Here is a 13,371-nt window from a genome sequence, read left to right on the forward strand (position 1 = left end):
AAATTAATAAATGTATCCAATCCATGGATCCTTTACAATGTGGTCTACCAAATCCTAACTTAATTCCTAATTTTTATAAATTATTGGTAGTTGATCTTAAAGACTGCTTTTTTACTATACCTTTGCAGCCTCAAGACAAAGAAAAATTTGCATTTACTGTCTCAGTTTTTAATAATAGCATGCCCATAAAACGATATCATTGGCAAGTGTTGCCTCAGGGAATGCTTAATTCCCCTACACTTTGTCAATATTTTGTGGATAATGCCCTTCAACCCTTTCGGAATAAATTTCCTTCCCATTTAGTCTATCATTATATGGATGATATATTGATAGCAGCCCCGGATTTTGATGAATCTAAGTTGTTAAAAGAGTTAACAGATATTGTGGCACAACAGGGATTGTATATAGCCTCAGACAAAATTCAAAAGGTAGAACCTTATACCTACTTAGGACATAGAATGTTGCACAATTTCTCCATTCCAATTCTTCCTGAATTACAAGTACAGAAATCATATACTTTAGTACAATGGCAAAAATTACTTGGCATTATTAATTGGGCACACCCATTCTTCTACATTACAACTGGTGATATGTTGCCCTTATTTCAGTCTTTGAAGGGAGCACAATCACCAGGAGATCTAGTTGTATTAACTGATCCTCAAAGAACATGCCTTCAAGAAATATTGAATAGGTTTAAGCATCAATATGTGGACAGGATAATATCCTTAACAATAGGACTTTGATTAGCTATTCTTCCTACTACACCCTTACCCACAGTATGTCTTTATTCTAATGCCTCCCCACAAGCAGTCAACATTCATGAATGGATTAATTTGTCAGTTACTCCACCTAGAAACATTTATCCTTATCAATCAGCATTAGAGGATTTGATTATTAAAGGTCGTAAACGAGCCTTACATCTTACAGGACAGGATCTCATTAGCATAGCTTTCACTCATACAAAAGTTGAAAATGAGCATTTGATGATGATTTCAGAATCATATCAGATAGCCTTTTCTCAATATGTGGGAAACTTGTTATATTCTTTACCCAAGGATCCTAGAATAGTGGTTACTACTACTTTAAATCCAGCCTTTTCTTCCATTTTTGTGCAAAATCCTATTTCTAAAGCTCTTACAGTCTTTACTGATGGATCACCTACAAGGAGTGTGGTTGTCTGGCAGATTCAATAACAATGGTATTCTAAATTTACTGCCACGCAGACTTCAGCTCAACGTGTTGAGCTGGCTGCTGTGATTTTGGCTTTACGATTGTTCAATGACCAACCTATTAGCTTGATCGTTGATACTCAATATGTGTATTTAGCTATGCAATCTCTTCCCTTTTCTTATTGTGCTCTCTCTTTGGATAAGAATTTGTTATTCTTGTTTTTATCTTTAAAGAATAGTTTGGAAGCTCGCTTGTGTTCTTTGTATGTAGAACACATTCGAAGTCATACTCCCTTGACTGAAGGAAATCAGAAGGCAGATGAACACTTAAAGGATGTTGCGTCTTTGTTTGTTGATCCTGTTGCCAGTCATTCTTATTTTCATCAAAATGCCAAATCGTTTGCAAAGCGATTTAAAATTTCATTATCTCAAGCCCGGGATATTGTCTGTGCTTGTCCAGCTTGTCAGCAACTGGCAGTTCCCTTTCCAGTGAGTGTCAACCCATGAGGAACCCAAGCTAATCAAATCTGGCAAATGGATGTAACTCCATTTTCAACCTTTAAGCCACACTGTTATCTTCATATGTCTATTGACACTCATTCACACTTGCTTTGGGTTACTGCTTCAAAACATGAACGTACTTCAGATGTTATTTCTCATTGCCTGTCCTCTTCTGCTGTAATGGGTCGGCCTTCTCAGTTTAAAACTGACAATGGCCCCGCTTATATTAGTAAGGAATTTCAAACCTTTTGTCAGAAATGGAATATTACTTTAGTGCACGGAATTCCTTACAACTCTCAGGGTCAAGCTATAGTTGAGCGAGCTCATCGTACTTTTAAGGCATTGCTTCAGAAACAATTACAAACTGAGTCTGGCCCTTACCATCTGCGAAAGATTCAAAATCTCATTACTGTAGCATTATATACTTGGAATTATTTAACCTTTTTAGATTCTCTTGCAGACTCACCTGTTAATTTGCATTTTCGAACTACTGAATCTTTAGCAAGGCCTTTTGGTAAAGTATCGCCAAGCTCCAGAGCCAACCTGGAAAGGCCCTACACCACTGATCACCTGGGGTCGTGGTTACGCTGCCGTGGAAGATCCTTCTACCTGACAAGCAGTGTGGGTTCCAGTGCGCTGTGTTCATCCGTATCATGGCATGGCATCAGGACCTTCACAACCCGATTCCAGATTTCAATCTTCATCTGAACACGGAAGTCTGTCTTCCAAGGTCAACGCGCCCGCAACCCATCACTTGGGGCCAGGTTAAATCTACTACATATCAAGCTCAACAACAACTGCAACAGGCCTCATTACCTCAGACTCCTGAAAATCTTGTTGCTACTGTTTTTGCTGTTATTACTGCTAACTCTGTTACCATTTTACTTTGTATTTTCTTGTTATGGTTAACGGTGTTTCTGCTCAAAATGACACTTCTGTGGTTCGTCTTAACCCTAATTTGTGGGTTCGTCATGCCCAATACATGTTTATGACCCATGGCACAAATATTACTTTATACTATGACCCCCCAATGGCATTTGGTCAAATTTCTTTTATCCCTAACTTGATCATGTCTTCTACATTTATTGTCTCACAACTACAATCTATTTCACACTCCTGGCTATTTTCTACACCCCCTATGCAATTGAATTCTGTCCGTTGGCGTTACTTGAAAGTTAGTCAATTTACAAGGGGTCTGTGTTTCTGTTGTCACACTAAACACACTTGGCTTCATAGTTGGTCTGATTATGATGCTGCCCAGCACATATTAAAAAAGCTAGGGAATTATAGTTATTGTTCTGACTACTATTGGTTGTCAAGTACCTTTAATTCTTCTTTGCATGGAATTAATATAGCTCCTGATATGTAACCTGACAATTTCCCTATTTTTAATGCCTCTGATCAATCTAATACAGGATCGATATGCACTGGTTGGCAGCTTAAGGATCCTAATATGTGGTTCTTTTTTGATAAATATGTCACGAATGTTCATCCTCAGAATTATCAATGTGCAACTATAGGTTATTTTACTCTACCTGTTCAAATAGGTACGCTCCTATCAACTCGACAGCGCCGTTCCTCTCTGGGGCCTACATGTAATGATGAAGTCATTATTGACACACAATTGTCTTCTGGTTCTACATTTGGCCGTGCATTGGCAGGGGCTGTTACAGGAGTCCTTACTCTAGGCTCTTATCCTGGCATAATTGCTCAAGAAAACAGACGATCTATTCTTGGTCTCACCTGCAGTCTTGAAAAACCCATCAATGCTACCGCTGCTATTATTCGTGATTTGCAGCATGAAATAGAAGACTTAAATCAAGATGTCTTACAGCAGCGTTTTGCCATAAACTATCTTTTAGCCCATCAGGGAGGGTTCTCTATGTTAGTTGGACACCGTGGATGTGCTGTGCATTTTCATTCTTTGAATAAAACTATTGAGGATGAGCTTGCCAATTTACAATCATACATTCAAAATAATATCCATGCTCATTACTCACCTTTTGAGTGGCTAACCAATTGGCTCCCTGATTGGTCTTGGCTCAGACAGTTTGTCTTTTATGCTATAATTATTATTATTGTACTAATTGCAACCTGTTGTTTTATTCAATGTATTCCAAATTTATTCACATTGTTTCGTCCTGCTTCCCCCTCTCTTAATCCTCTACAATTGCTATACATTCATAAATCTTTGAATCCTCCATTTAAAATAAAAAATGAGGATATGTAGAGTTGTAATTGTAGGAAGGTTCCAATCTCGGATGGCAAACCTCAGATAAAGAATGTTTCCAAGCAAATACAACTCAGGCAAACAAAGTCACTTATCTAAAGGAGGATTAGAGAGAGGAAGTAAACATATGTTAGACTTTAACTAGAGATAATTAATTGTATTAATTACTGTGCTAAACAGTAACCAAAGTTAAGCAGTAACCAAAGTTAACCAATGATGGAGGATAACTAAAAATGTGTATAAATGCAAGACTAGACTCCAATAAAGAGGATCATGATTCAGTTGTTCATGATCAAGCAACTCAACTGCCTCGTCATTACAACAAAGGTTAATCATCAACTTGGGTGATGATTATGGCTCTTTCCATTTTTGTTTTCTTAGAAAAAAGAGGAAAAATGTGGGTTTTTTTTCAGATTTAGGGGCTACCTTCTGTTTGCATTTTTGCTCCTTATTCATAGACTGTATTATCTTTAATATAAGATGTTAAAATGTGTGTGTGTGTGTGTGAGAGAGAGAGAGAGAGAGAAAGAGAGAGAGACGGATGCACACACACACCTTTTATCATATAAAAAGCATAGAATACTAGCATTCAAACAATTCTGTGGGAAATGGAACATTTAGCAATGGGCAATTCTTAAAACTCAGCTGACACAAGCAGACATTCTTCATTGTCATCTCCCTTCCCAATTTCTTCACAAAGAATGTTCAAATAAACACCACAATGGTTGCACTTCATTCACCATTTTTAGCCAATAATGCACAGCTAATTTTAAAAGAAGCAGTTGTCTGCAAATTCTGTGTCAGAGAAAAGAATGAAAGATACAAAGAAAAAGAAGGGAAAAGAAGTAGTTGCAATGACATTGATGCTTCATTGCCATCTTTCTTTGCCACTAGATACCTAATTTTCCAGAGTTTTATTTTGTTGTTGTTTATTTATTTGATTTATATGGTCACCCATTTCACAAACACAACCCTGGGTTAGCCACCATAAAGAAAAATAAACAAAAATGCATACAATTACTAAAAATAAAACAAAAATAAAAAACATAGGTCACAGAGAATCATACAAGGCTCTTAGCACAGACAGATATTGGCTAGCATCTTGCACCCAGGGCCTCAGGCTCAAGCACAAAATCTGGTGTTCAGAACCAAAAGGTATATGGCCCTGCAAAATGGGGGCCAGTAGATGTTGGGACCACCTCACCTTAGGATGGAGCAAGGTTTTTGTGTGTGTGTGTGTGTGTGCCACATTAGAGAAGCCTGTTTTGAGATCCCATCAGCTAACCTTCCTAAACTAACAATAGCCACAACATGCTGCTCTAACCAGAATGTGTAAGAAACAACTAGAAAGCGATTGTCTTGTAAGTAACAGTAATAATATGACAGGGTTGGAAGGCAGTCTTCTAGTCCAACCCATTGCTCAAGCAGGAGACCCCTATATTTGGGTCCAAATGGCTGTCCAAATAAGTAAGTTGCTACTTCCTTAGTCATTTCTCCCACTTCTTTTATGCTGGAGAAGTGTTGCAGCACAAGAATCATTTGCTATTTATAATGTGATTAATCTAATCTAATCTAATCTAATCTAATCTAATCTAACCTAAGCTAATCTAATCTTGTCAACAATATTTACAGACTGTACTGTGGCCATAAATTGACTGCTCTTGATTTTTTCTCTTTTCCCCTTTTGTTTCCCCTCAGTAGAAAGGAAATCTAATGGAAAACTTATATTCATGTGCCTGGTTATTAAAAACAATTATTTGAGGAGATATATATGCCCAAACCAGAAGGTATGCCTTGGCAATTCTCCAAAAATGAAGAGGTAGCCTAGTTCTCTCAGATTTCTTTCTGGTGAAAATTCACAGTGAAATTCTCAAAATTATTTTGCCACATCATTACATATAGGGTAATGTTTCTTAACCCTGGCAACTTTAAGATGCATGGATTTCAACTTCCAGAGTTCTCCAGTCACCATGTGGGAATTTTGGGACTTAAAGCCCACATATCTTAAAGTTGTTAATGTTGAAAAACACTGTTCTAGGAGATAAGAACTATCGGCTATCCCTTTTCTTCAGCTGTCTCATCCCCTAAGAGGAAATAACAAGCAGAGATATGAAGCAAAATGAATCAAAATTCAGATAATGAAGAATCAAATAATACCCTCCTGGAAGTCAGATCTTACATAAAATATAACAATACAATGCATGGTTTTCTATCTCCTCTGTATCCTTGAAAACATGGAGATTCAAGCACTATTATTCAACATGGCAGCTAAAACGTAATTTATATGCTTCATTTTGTTTAATAAGCATATTAATTCAAGGAAACAGAGTGGCAATCCAAACATTTTTCAATGTTCCTTAATATGCTGAAGTCCTTTCTGTAGTAGATACATTGAAACATCTATCAATTCACCGATGACAACTAGCTCTATCTATCTTTCAGCATGCCAAGTAAGGAGAAGTCTTGATTTAATGGGTGGGAATAGTAATCGACTGGATGACAGTAGAGATACTTTATATACAGGTAACAACTTCCTGAACTAGTAAGCAACTAGAACTGATAGCTTACAGGATAATGATTTAAGGCTTAGTGAAACATGATCTGACTTAAATCCCTGGCAGCCTTTCATGTGAGCTGCAGCTTCTGGATGTATTTTTTTTTTAAAGATAGTTGCATATACGATTTTAATAGACTTACAATCATGTACATATACTTATAGAGTGCAAGACAGTAATGGACATCTGCATGGGGAGCAAGGATGCAGATGATGAAACATGAATGTTAACATCACCCTGCAAATTTCAGGAACTAAACACTTCTGTTGAATATTGAGGTGCACGTGTATAACTGCATCATCTACATGATGATGTCACCATATGCATGACATTGTGACTGGTTGCAATTGCTGACAGTAATATAGTTATAAAATTATTAATGTAGGAAACTGTAGCTAGACAGAATGGATTATACCTGACAAATGTTGTTGCTCCTGAAGCCACCTATGTGCCTGGTGAAATATTTTCATTGTGGCAGTTCACCAAGGAAAGGCCCATTCCTTCACAGAAAGGGAAAACACATCAAGAACATGTACTTTATTTAAGTCCCAGAACTATCTTATTTCAGTCAATCTCTCTTTTCCCTATTCAGCTTTAATGTACTGGCCATCATCCAAAGCATCACTGTAGGCAGAAAATGCTAGATCAGCAATTGTGCAGCCTCTCTTGATACAAACAGAATAGACTAATGATAGTAGGTATAACCAATATACTGATAACACTTTATCTGAATCTGTGCACGACAGCCCCAAATTAAACAACTTGTAAAAGAATGTGAAGTTCTGGTAGCATCCTGTAGGTAAAAGTAACAACACCCAGTTCTTTGAGTTGATCAATCAAAACACCATGATTCATGAATCCAGTTCATTAAGGCAAGTTGTATCTTACTCATTCATTCTTTGCTAACAATTTATCAAAGTATTGTATTTTCACCAAACACCTTGGTTTCAATTATATTGCTTATATTACATGAGAGTCACTGTTTGTGGATACTGCAAACATCATCTTCACCCAAATTGTACTTTCCATTCCTCTTTATAGAGGTCAAAAAGATAATAATTAACTCTAAGCTAATAATGTTGGCAACTCCTGTGTACTCGATAGTTCATGTACTAGATACTTAAACATGATTTTTTATTTCATGTCAAACATATGTGGGGAAGCAAGAATTGTTTAGTTATAACTTCTGGAAGTACACAGGATTTCTTTGTCTCCTTTTTAGAATGCCAATTTTTGTCACAGAGACAGGATAGTATCTTTTGTATTTAGAAGAGATTGTCATCCATGTACACATCCTGAGGTTCAACAGAATTTCCTACTACAGGCATGCTTTGGGTGTTATTACTTCAGAATAAAACAAATGCTTTCCACGGTGTGAGGAATGGAAGTCAGAAAAGAGGCCAATGACATGGAAATTACAGGTAGTCCTGGAGTTACGAATGTTATGGAGACTGCCTATACCATTCGTAACCCAAGGATTAAGGGGAATGAATCTCATACCTTGAACGGGATCACTCCCTCCTTTCACCCATGCATTCACTAATCAAATGCAGTTTGTTAAGTGCACATGAGGTATTTCAGGATGGGGAAGGCCATAGGGGGCCTAGCGATGGAACAAGTCTCCTGCTGGAGATGGAGACCACCCAAGGCCTCCCTGACCCACTAAAATACCTCATGCTGCCCACAATTGTTTCCCCCCCATCCAAACTGCCATGCTGGGTCTCTACTCTGTGAAGATCTAGCAAGCTGTCTCCTTTCCAGCCTCTCAGCTGTGTGTGCCCCTCTGCAGCTGTGTTTTGGTCTGCACAGGCCTCGCCTGGCACTTTGCCAGCCAAAATGGAGCTCCATTTAGGCCTGCATAGACCTCACATTTTCAGGCCAAAATGGAGCATTGGAAGGGCACACACACTCCTCTGAACCTCTATTTTGGTTTGCAAAGTGATGAATGTTGCAGAGCCTCTGCAGTTGTTCATAAGGGTGAACAACTGCCATGGTTCTACAAGATTTGTAGTTTCGGGATTAGTTCATAAACATTAGGGGGCACTTATCATGAAATTTCAAATGTTCACTAAGGGAATGCTCATTACCCAGGGATTACCTGTATAACAAGCTTAGCAGTCCTGTCTCCATAGCTGCTAGTGTCAGAAGATTAGGGGGAAAGGGGAAAACATAGCAAACATGGCTTCCCATTAAAATGCTACCTTAATCTTTGGAGCTACCGGTTTGCCTGAACTGGGCCGAACTGGTAGAATCCCACCCCTGGCACCCTCCAAATGAAGGAGGCAAAGTTCAGATTGCAAGGGGAAGGAAATTAGCCCATTTCAGATGGGGGAGAAGGACACAACCATAATCTCTAGTCCTGCAAACCATTGAGGATGTGCTCCTAAATTACATTCACAGAGCACTGTGGCATCTTCTGTTACATAAAAGCCCTCACTGCAGAAACAGTTCCCTTTCATCCATAATTCACAGTAATAGAAAAGGGTAAAAAATACTGCAGTCAAGAAAACTTGAGATCCCAATAACCATGACTGAAGTAGTTTTTCAAGGGGAGAGAGCGCGAAAGGGAGAGGAGAGGAGAGGAGAGAATGAGCACAATATTACCAATGTAATGCACACTGAGCTAAATTCTAAGTAAAACTTATGAAAAGAAGAGGACAAGTCATGCCTAGTGGGAAAATCGTATCCAAAACTTGTGTTGTGCAAGGTTTATCACCAATCATATTGTGAAATATGCAGATGATACAACTGTAGAGGGCCTTATTCAGGATAATAATAAGGGTGCTTATCGCGAGGAGGTAGAGGGTTTGGTGAAAAATTAAAGAGATCATTGTCGATTTCAGACAGGGAGAGCCACACACCTCTCAGTATTAATGATTCACCTGTGGGGGTGGTCAGTAGCATCACATTTCTGGGTATGCAGCTAATGAGTAGGCTGGCTTGGTTGCTCAACAGTGAGACACTGGTGAAGCGGGCACAGCAGGGCTTACATTTTCTGCGTCACATGAGAAAAGTACATCTTCCTTCCCCTATCCTTACCACTTTCTATAGAGGGAGGATCAAGAGCATCCTGTCATATTGCACTACAGCCTGGTTTGGAAGCATTACTACTTCACCCACCCACCCACACCTATATCTGTATCTCTCTCTGTGTGTATAGCAAGTATATACATGTGTTACATATGTGTACATTTTGAGAGCAGGCAACAGAATTTCATTTTTAATGTGTGTCAATATGCCCACAGTAAAAATAATAATAAAGGTTATCTATCTAAATTGCTCCACCAGAACAAGATTCCTTCCTTCTCCAACTTAGATTAACATTCAAACAGGCAACCAAAAAGTCTGAAAAGCATTATTATATGAGGTTCTTCTCTTATTATGGGCCCTTTCCCATAGCATTGCTTCTTTATTAGCAGTGTGGCCTGGGGAACCTATGCCATCAATCTTCTTAGACACTCAAGACAATTTTCTTCTGGATTTGCGGCACCCCTGTTCAAATTGTAAAACTTCTGTTTTGTTACTTGTAATACAGGAACTCTATGGAACTTGGACACAGATCACTGTGTAGTTCATGTACTGAACTTGAAGTGGATTTACTGGACAACCTTAACGATGAATCACTTAATCACTCTAGTAAATTTCTAGACCCTTTAAAAAATCTACCTGGTTTGGGTTTGCCTCCTTATAAATGCAGATGCACTGAATTCTTACTTCACTGTGTGAGCCATTACCTGTTCTCCCAACTCCACACACACATAGAGACTGTTGCTCTACAACCTGCAACCATGGTTGGAACTGTTGGAAAGGTGCCTGGCTGTGCCAAAATTACAGCTTTCAGTGAGAATTTATATGCAGGAAGAATGGCCTTTTGACATCCAGGGATTTTTGTCTTTGTACAAATGGGTCGGGCACTTTTGAAAATGGCCAGACAAATGCACACAGCATGTACAAAAAATACAGAGCAGGGGCAACATTTCTCTCCTTTCTTTATGGACAGAAGCAAAAGAGGGTTTTATACTTAAAGAGATGTGATCGCTCAGGGGAACATTAGTGATTGATTATGTTCCCATTTTCTTTTCTTTTTATGAGCTTATATGTCCCTCCAATAAGAAATGACTCCGAGCGACATGCATCCCACAGTTCAGAACTGGGTTAACAATTAAGGCTAAATAGTAGGTACAAAATAACTAAACTGAAGGCAGAACATCTCTAAATATGATTGTCCTTAGAAAACCCTTCTAATCCCCCCAAAATATACGTTGCTGCATCTTCAGGAGTCACCCGCTATGGCATGCCCACAAACCATTTGGAAGAGAAAGTTTTTAATATCCCCTTGGATATTCCTTTAAAGGCGCACACCTTTATCTCAGTGGATCTGGTGTTCCAAAGAAGGAGTCTGTACGAGGAATGCTCATCCTCAGGCTTTTTGATGTCAACTTGTACATGGAACAAGTCTTAGATTTTACTTCATCCCGTGGTCATCTGAACACATTTTACAAGGTTTTACCAAAAACGGGCACTAACTTTTGGGTTCTGGCAAAACTGTGCTACAGAAAACAATAGGTTTGATTAATGTCTGTGGCATTCATTTTACAACCACTATGGTCACTTAACAACCTCTCCAAAAATGTTAAAAATTGGGTCAATTATGTGACCAGCTCATTTTATAACTGTTACTATTTATGACTGGAACAGACAGACGCCATTCCAGTTGTAACTTGAGGACTACATGAACTTTCAACCAATATAGCTCCCTGAGTAGTAGTGTCAAACCAAATGGAGCCTATTTCTATTCAGGTTATTCTGTACCAAATTAATTTTCCATTTTTTTGTTGACAGATAAAATAAGTTGCAAGTGTCCAACTATGAAATGACAAAGACAAGAGTAAAAATCAACAAAGCCTCCAACTCCAGGAATGGCTACAATTTAGTGCAAATTATGTAGATGTACTAAGATCCTCCTGATCACATGCCTCCAAGTTGCTTGTAGAAGCAGCTACATGGGTACCATATTGTGGACCAGCTCTGCACAGAAAGTCCATACAGTCCCAAATGATGGCATTTTACTGGAATCTCCTGGCTTCTGAATCCATAGACAGTCTTGCTGGAACAAAGTTTAAGTTTGTTTTTCCTGATTCTAACAAACTCCAGGCACTGAAATGGAAACTTTACAAGAGCTCCTGTTCAGAGTGGAGTGGAGATTCATAATTATGCATCACCAGCATGTTGATTAAACCCCACAATGTAATAGATAACCTCTCCTAGTGGCTTCATATACTGGGGATATTAATTAGGAGATGGAAGAGGGCTGAACTATCAGGAGTCCTATAGTGTAATGCTGAAGAACTTAAAGTCTCCCTCCTCTAACTCAAACCAACCCCTGAATAACCTTTAGGAAGTGAATGGATCCATATGCTCCGTGGGACAGACTGAATAGAACTATTCTCCTTGCAAAGGTCAGTGGCACTGGTTACCTCCATGGAAACAAAATTCTGATTCATCAGGATTATGAAGTGATGTTATGTCCCACCTTCAGATCTTAACTCAAAAATCATGACCATAAGCATTATCTCTAACACATTGGGTCTGTGATGATTAGGACAAACCTATGTTGACTTGCCTCTGATTCCTTCAACCAAATAAGGCAGATCGAAGTCATATTGAAGACATATTGGCAAAAAAATCAGAAAATAAAATACAAGCTGAATAGGCAAGACCTTGTTGATGATCCAAGCTCTGTCAAGGATCTTGGAATACTCATCTCTAATGATCTAAGTGCTAAAGCCCACTGTAACTACATAGCCAAAAAGGCATTAAGAGTTGTTAACCTAATCCTATGTAGCTTTTTCTCGGGTAATATCACACTACTAACTAGAGCATACAAAACATCTGCTAGACCAATACTCGAATACAGCTCATCAGTCTGGAACCCACATTACGTATCTGATATTAGCACAGTTGAGAAAGTCCAGAAATATTTCACAAGAAGAGTTCTTCACTCCTCTACTCATTGCAGAATATCTTATGCCACCAGACTTGAAATTCTAAGACCTAGAAAACCTTGAATTACGCCCTCTTCGGTCTGATCTAAGTATGGTATATAAATCATACATTGCAATGACTTACCTGTCAATGAATACTTCAGCTTCAACCATAGCAACACAAAACCACACAATAGATACAAACTCAAGGTTAACTGCACCAAAATTGATTGCAGGAAATACAACTTCATCAACAGAGTGGTGAATGTCTGGAATACTCTACCTGACTCTGTGGTTTCTTCCCCAAACCCACAAAAACTTTAACCTTAGACTGTCTACTATTGACCTCACCCCTTTCCTAAGAGGTCTGTAGGGGGCGTGCAAAAGCGCACCAATGTGCCTACCATCCCTGTCCTGTTGTTTCTTTTATTTTTCTTATATGTACCCATTTCATGTATTCATAACTATGTATATACTTATACCTATTATCTTGTAAGCGATTGACAAATCCAAATCCAAATAAATAAATAAATAAATTCCCCAGAAAAAATAAACCTGAGAAAATCAACACCACTCAGAACCAGCAGTTTGGATGGGGTGCAATTGCATATCAGAAGAACAGTACATCAGCTATGGTTTCAGCTTGTCACTTACAACCACCCTCAGGAATAAGGCCTCACATTCATTTTTATATGGATCAGAGCTTTTGTTAACTGGCCATAGAAAGTGATCTTAATAGAAAAGATGACCTTAACAGAGATGAGCAGGAGCTGTCACCTAAGCAAAAGAGTTGGAAACATTTTTTTAAGTCCAGAACAACAAGATAGGATTTGGAAATGACTCAGACAGTTACCTTTCTAATTCAATGAACTATAACAGAGGTGAGGAGGAAGGGCACAAACAGACTTTCAAGATTCTTTTACTGCAGCCAA

General features: G+C 38.5%; 1 protein-coding gene and 1 pseudogene across 26 annotated transcripts in view; one reads left to right on the forward strand and one right to left on the reverse strand.

Annotated features, from left to right (window-relative positions):
- The window catches only part of ADGRL3 (adhesion G protein-coupled receptor L3), a 568,292-nt gene that overhangs the window by 396,986 nt on the left and 157,935 nt on the right, over nt 1-13,371 (reverse strand). For 2 of the 26 annotated variants that reach the window (XM_087926189.1, XM_087926190.1), the window contains exon 3: nt 6,871-6,955. The exons of the other annotated variants lie outside the window; for them this stretch is intronic. The gene's annotated coding sequence lies outside the window, so the exon portion shown is untranslated. The remainder of the gene's footprint in view (nt 1-6,870; nt 6,956-13,371) is intronic. 26 annotated transcript variants of the gene reach the window in all.
- Nucleotides 2,216-4,156, forward strand: LOC148127205 (uncharacterized; annotated as a pseudogene).

This window comes from Pseudonaja textilis, chromosome 2 (genome assembly GCF_049901715.1).
Source record: "Pseudonaja textilis isolate UNSWEBS1 chromosome 2, rPseTex1.2, whole genome shotgun sequence".
Taxonomy (NCBI): Eukaryota; Metazoa; Chordata; class Lepidosauria; order Squamata; family Elapidae; genus Pseudonaja; species Pseudonaja textilis.